The sequence below is a fragment of the Thunnus albacares genome, chromosome 4, assembly GCF_914725855.1.
Source record: "Thunnus albacares chromosome 4, fThuAlb1.1, whole genome shotgun sequence".
Taxonomy (NCBI): Eukaryota; Metazoa; Chordata; class Actinopteri; order Scombriformes; family Scombridae; genus Thunnus; species Thunnus albacares.
This window is the reverse complement of record NC_058109.1, coordinates 28,374,687-28,388,626: the sequence shown is the minus strand read 5'-3', so window position 1 is coordinate 28,388,626 and position 13,940 is coordinate 28,374,687. Positions and strand designations below refer to the sequence as shown.

The 13,940-nt window shown below is 43.5% G+C and overlaps 1 long non-coding RNA gene across 1 annotated transcript in view; it reads right to left on the bottom strand.

The window, feature by feature from the left end:
* The window catches only part of LOC122981437, a 64,644-nt gene that overhangs the window by 7,073 nt on the left and 43,631 nt on the right, over nt 1-13,940 (bottom strand). The gene's annotated exons all lie outside the window — the stretch shown is intronic.

The window sequence follows — 13,940 nt, the reverse complement described above, 5'->3', positions numbered from 1 at the left end:
ATGCTTAATTGCTATTATTGTTGTTATATTTGATGTTATAATTATTGCTACAATAATTTATTTTCACTCTTAAAGCTTTCGTCAAAGACACATGGAAACTGTTATGATTTTAATTTCGTGGTTATTACGTAAAGAAAAACACTGACCTATCTTAGATGAAAAGTCCCTGAGCTGTATGTTTTTATCATTTTTCCATCTCCCAAAAGTAAAGGAAATAAAGTTTAATACTGAAGTCAAATCTGTCACTGCCTCCTACGTTTGCTCTGTCTCGATCATTCCTGTGTACACACACAAACAACATCAGGCTCAACTCTCCTTCTAATGAAGAATGCTTGATTATTAAAATCATAAGTGATATCAGATGTATCAAGGGAAGCTCTGTGATCCCTAAAGCGTGGAAATGCTTTGGTCAGGCTCCTCCTCTATCTGTGATGGCGTTGTTAAGAGAAGGCCTCTTTGTGGAGCTGAGGCCCCAGGCTGGACCATTGTACCCAGACAGCAGGCTCCAGCAAAGGGCTCCAGAGTCACACACAGTCATACATATGCACATACCCACATGCTCCCACACACACACAGACAGACACACACACACACAAACACACACACACACACACACTTGGAAAAAAACAAATACAAACCCTAGTTCACACCCTTATTTAACCAAATAACCTACGCAAGATCTCTTATTTTAATATCTAAAAGTGAAAATGTTAATAAAAACATATGTGACAAATACTGAGTTGTGAGTGCAGTTCAGTGGGAGCCGTTCTCACTCCCAGTGTCTGTTGGAGTAGCCCTCTCTCTTGGCCACAGTGATTGGAGTGAGAGGAAGGACAGCAGGTCTTTAGTGGGAGAGAGAAGAGGAAGGAAAGGCAATCAGGCGACCTGAGCAAACACGTGGGGGTCTGCTCAGACCCTTCGCACACAGATGTGCACGCAGCTGAGACTGCCAGGAAGCAGGCGTCGACTCTGTTTCTCCCCCATCTCGTCCTCTTTTTCTTTCTCTTTCTTTGTTTTGTTTATGTTTTTTCACTCTCCCTCTTTCTCTGCTTTCTCAATTGTTCTATTTGTCTTTTATTCTCCTCTCTCTCTTTCTCTCTCCTACTCTATGTTGGCCATTGTTTCTCCCCCTCCCATTTAGAAGATTACAGTAAAATAAAGGGGCTGAAGAAACTTTGAACAGAGCCAGCCACTAATGAGTCTGCTCGATTAGGGCCAATTTGAGGTCATCATCACTGAGTTCTGCATGCCCTCACACACCCAGAGCACAAACCATCCGATTAAACAGTCTAGGCTAAAAGTGGACTACTACCCCCCCTCCCAAACCCTCCACCCTACTCACATCTGCTGGACTGCTGTGGTGGTTGATCTCCTGGGGTTTCCCCGAGGCTTGATCATATAGGTGCTGTTTAGTTATTCAGTGTGGCTGAATCACTCTGTTGTCAGCTCGTGCTACATCAGCACCCACAGCACTGACTGGCTGTACACACATGGATTGGACTCTGTTTTCAGAGTGGGGGTGGGATCCCCCTCATCCACTTGCTGAACACCAGTGAAAATATAACACTCGACTGCCAATAAGCAGTCTAGCCATCTGTGTGTAGCACAGTGCTGTGGGTGCTGGGCCGTGTACAAGCCACGGTTCCAGTGGGTTTCGGGCTGCTGCAGCCAGCGAGCCTACTCGGCTGGGCTTGGCCGGACTCCCGGAGCCTGAGAGGGGGAGACGGAGAGAGCCAGCACTCTTCAATGAGGCCCTCCAGAGGGAAGGAGCAGCCCTCCCAAAAATAATACAGCAGTCTGCCAGGCCAGTGACTCCCAGAGCTGCCCTCTCCTCAACACACACATCCACTCACACTCACACAGACATGAACAGGCATGTGTGCATACGTGCTGACAAGGACTGTGTGTGTGTGTGTGTGTGTGTGTGTGACAAAGCTTCTCATGTCTGACGCAGAGGCAGTTTTTGTGTTTGCAGGAAGCAGGGCGGCATTTCATCTCCTAGGCTTGAAAACACATTAGGTACCAGGCACATGACATGCACACTTGCTCTTGAAATGAATGCTTGGCTAAGTGTTTTGGTCAGCATGTGCCATTTTCTCCCCCACTGAATTCATACAGTCTCTGTAATGTATGGGTTGTGTATACTTTTTACTCACCAAGCCTCACTAAACCAACAGCTACACTGAACAAGACATCCCTCTCTAGCTCACATCATGAGTTATGTGACACGAAAAGAGCCATAAAATAGGATGTTACTTATCTTCACTATCAGAGTGGCGTTCCATAGAGGAGATGAAGAGGAGAGATGTCAGATGCGTTGGCGGGGTGAGCGTGGTGGCCACCTAGATCAGAGCACGGAGAGGTTTACGACTTCAACCTGGAACTGGATGTTTCAACTCATCTCGACTCCCTACCTCCTTTTTGTCTCCCCCCATGCTCTTCCGTTTGTCCTCACCAACCCCACCACCCCACCATTCCCTCTCTGAGCTCCATGTAACGCTCCATCTCTTCATTTTTCCATTTTCCCCTCTCCACCCCCCTGCTACTCCCACTCTCTTCTTGTCTCCCACTCCCCCAGTGTATTTGTTTTTTCATCAAATTGAATTAGTGGAATCAAAAGGTATCCCGACCATCCCCTCACAAAGTTGAGTTAGCGAGAGAGGGACGTTGAAGATGAAAGGAAGTGGAGCGCAGTTCAGATGCAGGTCTCTTCGTGTGTGTTGCAATGGGGGTTGACCTTTGCCTGGGCCTAACTAAAAAAGCATCCCTCCTTCCTAAGACCCCTAGAAGGATATTAAAGCTGCAAGACAGGACAGTATTTAGATAATACAAACATGGGACATGTATTCCTGCCTTTATCTGACAAAAAGTAAGTTGCTTGTTTGTTGATATTAAACAAAAAGAGAACTTGTGCTTTGCTATGATGAAGCATTAACCAAGCTCATAACTGTTTGAATAGCTACCGAGTCATAGTGATTGTGCTCTGAAGAGACCCAAACCTGAACTTCCTCTTTTCACGGATTAAGAGAAATTCATAGAAATACCCCGCTGACAGTGCTAACAGGAAAAAGGTGGGTACATTCAGTAAAACACCTGCTGAATACTATTCATGGAAACCTCTGCACATACACCCTTTGACAAGTCTTTTTAGTCCTCAGATTAATCAACCATGCCACGTAGCGATGATGTGATCAGCAAAACTTTGACAGTAATAACTGACACTCAGAGAGAAGCAGAATTGACAGCAGATAATCACCAATGACCTCTGTTGACAGGAAACAACCGCATCCTGACCTGCCAGAACACTGAATCTCACTGATGATCTCTCATAATGTCAGAAATTAGTCAGAAAAAGTCATACATGTTTATATCTTGCATCATTTTTGCCTCCTATGACACTTAACTTTTTTTTTTTCTCCACCACTTCAAGCCAAACAGTGAAAGCTGCTTGCTACTTACAGCTGCATACCAAGCTTGACTGAGGACATGGCTTTTCAAAGCAGTGGAAAAAAAAAGAAAAACAGGAAGTGAGATGTTCACACAGGAAATACTTATTTGTACTATTAGGACCAATTAAGACCATAAAGGTCTAAAAGGGACGGTAAAAACAGATTGATTATGAGGGATAAACATTTTGAATCGTATTAAATTGTAATTCTCTATAAAGATTTCATACTGTAAGTTCCTGCGGGTTTGTCCTGAACGCAGTAAGTACACCCACTATTTAAATCAGTCTACTTCTTGCTTTGTAAACATACATTTGTCAGTTTATATTTGAATCATTTGGAATATTGAACATTGTTCTCTATAACACTCGCAGCCTGTGCTAGGACACAAAAGCTAACCAAAGGACTAAGCTAACAATAAGGATTTGGGCTTAAATGAAAGGTTTACAAGTTTTGCATTTGTAACCTACATGTATTTTGGGTGTCAAGTGTGGTAAAAAAGTTAAAAAAACATATGACCGTCAAATACAATGTAGAATATGTTGAATATATGTTTTATGCTCTGAAAGACAACTTTCTCACTTTTTCATTAGCATCAATGGGATAATGTGTAAATATGACAGTAGGGAAGTGAAAGGAACAGGGACAGTGTTTCATTTACTGGTGGCAGGGGACAGACCTTATTGCCACAGTTTATGGTTTTTAAAAGCACTTTCTGAGTAGAGTGTTCTAATAATGAAAGAGGTTTGAGTGCATAGAGTTACAGGTCTTTGTGGCTGCTATGTTGTACTCCCTGATGATTATCCCCTCTCAGACTCAGTATCCACTTGCTTTGATGTTACTGCCGTGCTAATGTGTCTGGCTTCCACTGTTTGTCCACAATCCCTGTTGAAATGAAGCAGATACAAAATCCTGACACAATTCAACTCCCCTAATCACATGAACTTGCTGCAATTCAAACCAAGACCATTATGAATTAGCATCAGTCATCCAACCGTTTTCCCATTCTCCCCCATTCACACATTCTTTGCTACAGTAGTCCAGTCTGTAATCTGTTAAAAAGGTAGCTGTCAGTGGCAGGGTGTGGACATGCAGAGCACCCCTCCCTCGACTCACCCTGAAAATGAGGTCAGTCTCCTCTCACCTGGGACAGGGAGCATTCAGGGTGTTCACCTGGGACAGGTAGTGTTCAGGTCTCATTCATGCCGTGTTCTGCTGCGCTGAGGCCCCCCTGCTCACCTGCTCCGACTGACAAATTCATCCCCACTGTCTGAGGACAAATGAGCCCATTCATCTTGAGGCTCCCATTGACAAACCGGGGGGCAAGTACAGTACTAATGCCTTGGAGGGCTCAGGGGAGTGGGTGTCTGGACCTGCCATCCTCTTCCGCGCCCATATAATGTCCCTCGCCATTCCCAGCGCCCACCCCGCCCCACTCGCTTTCACTGGCTGGTAACTGGAGAAAGGCATGAGGTGGGGGAGTCCAGGGCACCTTGGCCCATGGCCAGGAATGAGAAGATGGGACCCAGGTGCCTACCCCTAGATGGATCCTCTGGACACTCCCACAGGGACTGATGACCAGACAGAGAATGGGAAGACAGCAGGGGACAGCAGAAGCCAACAGAGACCTACCGTGCCCTGCTCAGACTCCCAAGCGGTTAAGCTTTCTATTGTAGACGAACGATGGTTGCTTGTGTGGTGGATTAAGTGACAGAGCTTCTCTGTGGCTTTCCTGAATTCATTTTCAAGCCCACTTCATTCTCATGGACCAACTTGTCCTCATAACAAAGCATACCTACTCTGAAAGAGTAACTACATCCTCAAATTCTGCTAGCACCCCCCCTCCCAACATTTTTAAAAACGCAACAGAGGAGTCGAGGGCAATGATTGTAGGAGACGTGACCTCGTAGCTACGTAGCATGTGATGGGTTTCGGGGACACAAACTGACCGCCGCATAGTGTAGCATAGATAGCAACGTAGTACTAGTAGTCAGAGCTCACCAGCTGTGAGCAGCTGCTGTCGGACTCTCCGTGTCTGCCCTGGAAAGATGCTGCTTTGAGAGTCACTAGAAACAGCATTTGATGGAGTTTCTGTTTGGGTATATTTGTTGTAGCTGGGATAAAAGCTCTCCTGGTGTGTGTGTGTGTGTGTGTGTGTGTGTGTGTGTGTGTGTGTGTGTCAGCCCTAAATATCTTGTTAAGCTGTGAATATAACACAATTATTGGCGGGCCAATGAGTTGTATTTACAGCCACAGAAGAGGAATAACTCTCTCGTTCATGTAAGACATTGTCTCTCTGCTGCCCCAGCAGCAACTTATGGGAGGCACAAACTGGGGCCATGGTCAAACAGTGTACCTGCCGTGCGAGGTATAGATAGCTGAACAGTAGCTAAACTGACCTTTCAAACCCAAGCAGATGTATACAAGCTAATTTTGAGCAGAAAACATGCTTTTTTACACACAATATGTATATGAATACATCTGTATTAACATGATATGACAACAAACATCTATGTAATTATGTTTACAGCACGAAAAATTATTTTAAAAAAGTTTCTCTTTTATGTTTTGGGTTATTCAGGCATCTAGATTGCCTCTGAAGTGTGCCTGTATGCAGAGATACACCAGAGAACTGCTGACTTACATTGCCAGCCTCATAGAAGGAAATGAACCGACCAGGCCTCATTTCAGTGCTGCTCATCTCGTCACTCATGCAGAAACGCTGCATGAGGTGAGGGCATTCCTTGACTACTGTTCTCAGTGTTTATCTTCAGTTTGAGATTTTGTTGTGTCTCCAGTTTTGTTTACCCAATAGTTGTCGGGTCAACACAGATAGGCAGGCACAAACACACACACAGGCCAGTTTCATGAACGTGCCATCAATGAAACACAGTGTGCGCTTCGTTTAAAAAAAAAAAGAAGCTTAATATGATTAAAGCATTAAAGGACCACACGGACGTCTTGAAGAGAGATGAGAAAGATGAAAGTGTTATTTCTAAAGGGCGAAATTGTAGATGTCAAAAGCTCTTTTAGATCGAAACAGTAGATAGAGGAAAGTTTTTGATATCTGTAATTGTATCAATGTTTTATTTTTTCTACAAGCAAACAGACATTTTGCATTTTGTAATTGACACTTCCTATTTTTGATCAGCAAGGTCAAAAAGACTACACCACATATTACCTCAATAACCATTACATTGACAAGCTGGACAGACAACATGCTCCTCAACTGTCTCTCCTTATTTAACTTTCGTTAACTTTAAACCAGTTTCAGGACAGGAGACGTGTGCAGGCCTGTAACCATTACACGGTAGATGCCAGAATTCAGTGGAGACAGAAATTATCAGTGGCATCACACATGCACGCACTCACACACGCACTGCAGGCCTATCTGTTGAGGATCGGTATGAAAAGGCGTTGTGCTCACTCATTGGCTCAGTGGGATGTTGCAACCCCAGCACCTAACTGGCCCTTATCTCCCCTGAGCAGACTGCACAGCTTGATATGCATCTGTCATATTTGTCGGAAAGAAAAAGACACCGCGGTGAGAGCACGATGAGTCAAAAAACGGGCCAGCAACATAAACTCACTTCCCTGCGGTTTCTGCATGACCGTGATCATTTGCTTGTCTGCATCGACTCCCTGGTTGAGAAGACGCTTGAGACAAGCGCGTCCAACACAGCTATGGACGCACAATATTATATATAACACTTGTATTTGCACTTTTCTTGCATTTGGATGGCATAGTGCACCTGATCAGTGACAGTGCTTACATGCCTGCACAGGTGTACGTTTTAGCAGTCATGTGGTCCTGCAAAAAAAATATGAAGCCATGAGAAGATTGTCATCATTCCATCATGGCCAGCACCATGACGACAGATAAGGCCCTGTCCTCTTGTCGTCATAGCGGCCTTGCATCAGCTCCATCAGCTGCTGTGGCTAGCTGAGCCTCTCACTGTGCGGGTATGAGTGTCTATCTGAGGGCTATCTGGCCTGATAAGAGCTAAGAAAGAGACAGCAGAGCGACATGTTTACCACCAAGCTTCTCACTAAAGCACTAAAGGTTGCAAAGAATATAGATAGAGTTGATGGTGTGAGGGTTTAAGTGTAATAGACATCTTCTCCATTTGGTGCATTGTAAGACACCTGGATACATGTATGCAAGTGCAAACTGTCAGATTGTTAGAGAGGCCAAAGGTCATGTGGGCAGGTATAATCACTGTTCTCTCACTCTGGTAAAGTCGAGTCTCTTTCTCTGTGCTACATTTATGCCTCTGATTGACTTTTAGCCTGCCAAGCCATCATTAATTGGCATCACACATGCACACTCAAACAAACGCATTATACACACACACAAGCAAGCACACAGGCATTCATGTACGCAGTCCCACACATACAGAACATCTAATCCAGTTAATCCACCCTGCCAGTTGAACAACTGGTAACATGGTTAATCACCCATGTAAAAATAAAGACAAGACCAAATTGACTGATAGAATTATTCCATTTACCCGTCTGATTAAAACATTTCACCACTGCCATGCTTCAGTGGAGATCATCTCGAAAAAAGAAAACAACACATGAAAATTAATTAAAAGTCAGTGATGTAAATGGCTTCATTCAATTATTGGTGCAAATAACAAGCTCTGTAGCATGATAACTGGCATGTACAGACACATCAAATTAGCTTAGAAGAAAAATAGGGAATCAGGGAGCCACTTTGAAACTCTTTAAAAGGGCAGGACAGACTTCTTGAAACAGGAGACACTTTCTCCAAACAAGGGAAGCACTCTCCTGAAAGGGAAGAATGAGAATTTTACGACACTCTTGCAGATGGCAGAAAATGCTCGCTGGACACGAGCTTGTTCGACCTCGGGTCACTTCCCAACAGCCCTTGCTCCCGGTGTGACATCATAGGCTTGCGGGGGTCAAAGTGAAGTGTGCTGAGACAGTAGGGTGCCGACCGAACTACGAGCAGAGAAAGGCAGAGTGAGACAAAAGAAAAGTGTGGTGACTGAGAGAGGGCTCTCTGATTCGTTTCCTTGGCAGGATGACAAAACTGTGCGGAATGCAGTGGAGAGGGGAAAGAGAAGTGATCAAGAGCTCAAGAACGAAATGGGGAAAAAATAGACGACAGACGAGGGGAGAGAGGCCTGCTGAATAAGCCAGGATGGCAGGGCCTTCTGTTGATTCATTTCCCTTTTCCCACCCTATTACCATTCTCTCTTCCTCCCTCCCACTCCCTTTCTGTAACTGTACAACCATCAACTACATGCCCACTGTTCCTATAAAAAAGCCTCTTTCTGGCCTGTTGAGAGGAATAAAATGAAGGTGAGTGGCTGCTCTCTGTAAATCGACACGTAGAGATCTGTACATTGAACACAGAAGCACTTTGTGCATGCCAACTATGCAGTAAAGTCAACGAAAGCTACAATTAATTTAGACTTCACATACAAACGCGCGCACACATGCACAGACACAGCAGACTACGCACACACAAACACACACAAAATTACAGTGGAGAGGGCAATGGGCTGCCTCTGTCAGCCACATTTCACAGTGGCGTACCAGGCCTGCGGCCAACCACTGCTTATGCACTGGGTAAACACTACCACCTCGGCCACATGGAGTCTCACACACACTCGCTGAGTGCCATCCAACACGCAATCCCAGTCACACATACAGGCTGTGAGATTAATGGAGTGTGAGCATTAGATATGACAGCATTACTAAGCCTCTGTGATAAAGAGCCACACACAGCCACTCTGTTTCCTTTCAGATGTTTTTTGTGCCCATCTCTGTGTCCATCCTTTGTCCACTGACTCTGGACTCATGTCAAGCCAGCTAGGCATTTTGCTAAGAAGTACCACCTTGGCATAATGTTTAGTTTTTAATTTGATAGTGATGAAATGCTCTGCCTCAGTAAAGTATTTTTAATACCTCCATTATACGTTACAGGCTCTATACTGAATACTGGCAGCAGATCCAAGTCTCTAGGACACACACATACACACACACACATACACACACACACACACACACACACACACACACACACACACACACACACACACACAGTATCAAAGGACAGTGAGAATATTAGCAAGTCCAAAATATGTGTCCAAGGTTCTCTGCGTGCATTAGATTTTAAATGTAAACGTTAAACAAACATCTACTTATTCTGTTCTCCGTGCTGACAGAAGCGTATCCTCTGATATGGCGTTTATTACAGAGGACTGAACTGTAGACCCATTTTTACACAATACTAAGTCAGGTCATGAGTCATTTGCGCAGTTATTCAACAGTTTGAATGTAGTTTGGCTTCATTATATGCCCATCATGTGACAGCAGTGAGCCTGAGTGCCCCCCTCCACGGCTCCATAGCTCCTCTTCCCTCCTCTGCATCTTCTCATGCCCGTCTCTCATCCCCGCTCCCCCACCTTCTACTGGCGCCTGTACGGTTAGTTAGGGATTGCCACAGGACATCATGTGACAAACAAGCAAACACACACAAACACGCTGCCACGTGCGTGCACACACATGCACGCACGCACACACACCAGCAGACGTACGAGCATGTAAACACCAACACATTCATTCGCCATTCTCCCTGCCATTGACTTCTTTCATGTGGGCTAACTTGAATGAGCAGTAGAGTCCTCCAACAATAGAATCCATTCTACTGGCAGCGTTGAGGCTGTGCGTCCATGTGTGTTAGTCCCAGCAGTGGCCAGACACACCTTGAGGCAAAATGTTATCACTTACTTACTGTAGTTACAGCCTTGCCAAATCTAGGATTTGTTACTTGTTTTTATATGTGACAAGTTAATTTACACTGGTTATGAATCAGAGTGTTCCAAGTATTTATATGGTTTGTCCTTGACGACTCCGTTGCCATTAATATTTCTGAGAAAGAAGACAGTTTAGGCTTCAAGCGCTTTGATTTATTTGGGGGATTTCTCTTCTTCTTTTGTGACGTATGGATGTCGGAACAACAGGAAATAGTAATATTTTGAAAAGGAAGCCATTATGAGGATAACACCCTGTTGATCCCAATACTCATTACTCGACCTCCTTACCTACGGTATCCAACCCAGCCTCGGCTCCCCTGAATCCCCCCCTCCTCACTTTCCCTCCTTGCCTGGCAGACTTCCAACGTCTGAAACTCTAGACAGTGCTGGTTCTGCCCTCTCTACAAAATTTAGGAAGCCATTAGCAACATCAAATCATTACTTCAGGAAAACGGAGAGAGCGATGCGTGGGGGGGTATGGGGTGGGAGGTGGGGGTGGGGGCGAAGACGAAAGAGAGAAAAAGAACAAGAGAAAGAACAAGAGACACACAGAAACAGAGAGATATCCGATTCCTCCTGTTTTCAGTCACTCCATTAGAATAATGTGCAGGGAGCTATTTTACTAATACATAATGGCATGATACCCATAATAAACAGTTAACTACATCACTGAAAAAGAGGGTCACTGAAACAATGAAACAATACACATTCCCTGTAGGAAGGCCTGGCAAGCATACAAGCATGCATGTGTATAAAACTGAAAGTATATTCACACACTGCAGAAATTTCATTTTTTATACGAGACAAACTGAACAAGCATGAAATAACATCTTCAGCTTATGTCTACACCATGAACACAAAATATGAAAAGTTAAAAGGAGGCAAAAATGCAAATGAAACAAGCACAAATACCACCTGTTAGATTTACAGTAAAGACAATTGATTCCTCCTTTCATGTCTTCCAATACTTCTGCTTTTCCTGACTCTCACTCTCACTCTCACTCTCCCCCTTTCGTTAATGCACTGTCACCCCAACACTAATCCAGTTCAAATGTAAACAGGCTTAGGTCTTCATTCCTCACTTAAACCGTATCAAATGTATCAAAGCAGCGGCTCAGTGGTGTCCCTGGCTACAGAGGGGTCAGACCAGGGCCACACGGGGCCACACACTCTACTCAATTAGCCCGAGAGCCAGTTAGTCTGTCTGACCGACACGTTTGTGCATTTCTGCTCGTGTGTACGGCAGACGGAAATGGTATGTGAGTGTATGTGCACGTCCGTAACTCCCTCTGTGTACATAGTGCAATATATGAGTGTGTAATCATACGTGAGTGTGTGTGACTGAATGTAAATGGTGCTGTGTACTGGGTTAATAGGTCAGTTCACGGTTATAAGGGGCATGAGTATGTGTATATAATCGTGTGTGTGTGTGTCTGTGTATGTGTGTCTAGCAGAGACATGAAGTCTCAAAGCTCCATCAACCAAAAGGGAAAATATGTGAAAGGTTGTCTGCAGGCTAAGGACAATAATGCAGTCTGTGTCTGCAGCAACATTATTTCTCTGGTTAAGTCAGAAGCCCTGGAGGAGTCCTCGATGGCCTTGAGAGCGCATTGCCCAGAATATCTTTTTTTTTTCTTTTAAATATAACACAGAGTACAATCCCCTCTCAGATGAGATACCATGGATTTTGCAAGCTGGTTAAAGCTACTTCTGCCTTTAATTTACTATCTAAAACAAGTATTTTTAACCATGAGCAAATTATTAAACACAACCAGTTAATCATAAAGCCGCAACTTGTAACCAGGAAATAGATATGTTTACTTAAGACAAACTAATGTGCTAAATTTGTCACTTTGTTGCTGATTAAAATCTACCATTACGGTTAAAAGATAATTTCACCATTTCTTGTTTTGTCCTCAGGAGCCTTATCACTTCTCACATGAAATGGTTTTCCTTAGATAAAATCCTTGCATCTGCCCTTTGACCTTTCTTATAATGTGTTGGTGCATTTATGGTTGATACATATGTGGGAATCAACCCCAACTAAAGCTCTCATTATTTAACTATCTTGTCCTATCATACAACAGGAGGAGGAGAGGAAGAGTCCCAAGAGGCACTACAATCTGTTTTCTTGTCAAGCTCCAATCTCATCAGCTACAAATATGTTATTGCTCTTTCACAAGCAGGAGCTAATTGGATACAATCACACTAATTAGTGAATCACTAATCACTAAAAGTGAAACCATAGCTCAGCTCCACAAAGTCCAGTCCCATCCAGACTCAGTCAAACAATGAATAAATTCTGATATAATAATAATGTCCAGTTTTCCATTCAGTGATTTCTCCCTAATCAAGTAATCAGTATCATTTCGGTCAACATACTTTGTGGGCTCTGGAGGTCCCTCAGGGGCCTTCCTGTAGAAGGGACCTCCTTCCAAACCCAATCCCAAGCCCATCACTCTTCCTCAGGCACTCAACTGTCAATCTGACCCTGATCTGGGAACCCAGTCTTATCTGATCCCCCAAGGCTCCCCCGGGGGGGTGGAGGGGTAGCAGTGGTGGGGCGTCCCAGCCAAGCCAAGCCAAGCCATGTCTACATCCCTCTCCATAAACAGCTACCGTCAAACTTTCACACAGTGAGGTGCAACCTAACTGTGAGTATGTATGTTCTAACAGATGGTATGAAGTAAAGACTTCCATAATATAAATTCATAATATGTGACTAAGGTTATGAGATGGATTTAAATGATGCTGAAAATCTATTTGCCATTAGTCGGTGATGTGTATTAGGATTGTTTATACCATGAGGGGAAAAGAAGAAGGATGATGACAGATAAATGTAGTGGAGTAAACAGTACAATATTTCCCTCTGAAATGTCGCAGTACAAAAAGGAAACACTCAGTTAAAGTATAAGTACCTCAAACTTGTACTTTCATACAGTACTTGACTAAATGTACCTCATTAAATCCCACTACTGGGATGTAATGAAGTGGATTAGCTGTATTAAATATGATTTCTTCTTGTTTGTGTGGTTTATTGAGAATATTCTAATAAATTCTGGATGTATTTCCGTCATGCGCACATGACTCAGTTTAAATCCTCATGTCTGTCAACATCTACTCGTATGTAAGGTCTAAGCAGAGGGTTGACATTTACCTGTTGCTTCAATAGTAGAAATACAATTTTTAATGGTAAAAACAATGAAAAATGTTGTGGATGAGTTGGTGATAAATGAAAAACATTTAATAACATTACTCTTTAATGCGTCAATGACTACAGACGTGTTCATGACTGCTTGAATTTAGCAGGAAATTAGTTAATATATTTTGGCAACTGTTCAGCAGCTTCTAGGTTAGATTTTGAGAAAACAATCTCACCACAAGGTCCATTTAGTAGCTGGTCTGGTGCTTTCAATCATATCACATGATCTTTTTCAGCATACAGAGTTTGTCTGGTTGTCATGGAATTGTAGATGTTCAAATGTCATCTCTTCTGAGCACTTTAAAGACTTCTTGTCTATAGAGATTGCATGTAATTTACTCTTGTTCGCACTGGATTTTTCAGCTAGTCACCTTAAAGCCACTACATATGAAATAAGTTTTAAATAGCTGTACTAGCCCACTAAGATGTATGATCATGTAATTGCAAAATCCCTGGTTCAATTTCAAGTGGTGACCTTTGTTACATATTATCCTCTTTGCT